At 17.9% G+C, this 263-nt stretch overlaps 1 protein-coding gene across 1 annotated transcript in view; it reads right to left on the bottom strand.

The window, feature by feature from the left end:
- Positions 1-263, bottom strand: part of tbx5a (T-box transcription factor 5a) — a 14,777-nt gene that overhangs the window by 6,304 nt on the left and 8,210 nt on the right. The gene's annotated exons all lie outside the window — the stretch shown is intronic.

The following is a 263-nucleotide window of genomic DNA, read 5'->3' as shown; positions in this document are numbered from 1 at the left end:
TTGCTGCTTTTTCTGATTTAATAAATATTTTATGTGCAATTAATTTCCAGATGGACAAATAATAAACATTTTACCAAAACAATCTTTCAGCAGTCTTGCAATAATAATAATAATAAAATTAATAATAATAATAATAATAATAATAACAATAATAATAAAACTCAATAGATTATTCTAAAAAAGTTGTATTTAAAAATGGTTTATTTTTTTATTTTATGTTTATGGAATTATTTTCTTTGGTCTAAACTAAACTAAACTAAACT

Source organism: Oryzias melastigma, linkage group LG12 (genome assembly GCF_002922805.2).
Source record: "Oryzias melastigma strain HK-1 linkage group LG12, ASM292280v2, whole genome shotgun sequence".
Lineage (NCBI taxonomy): Eukaryota > Metazoa > Chordata > Actinopteri > Beloniformes > Adrianichthyidae > Oryzias > Oryzias melastigma.
Note: the sequence above shows the minus strand (reverse complement) of the source record. Positions and strands in the feature narration are given on the sequence as shown.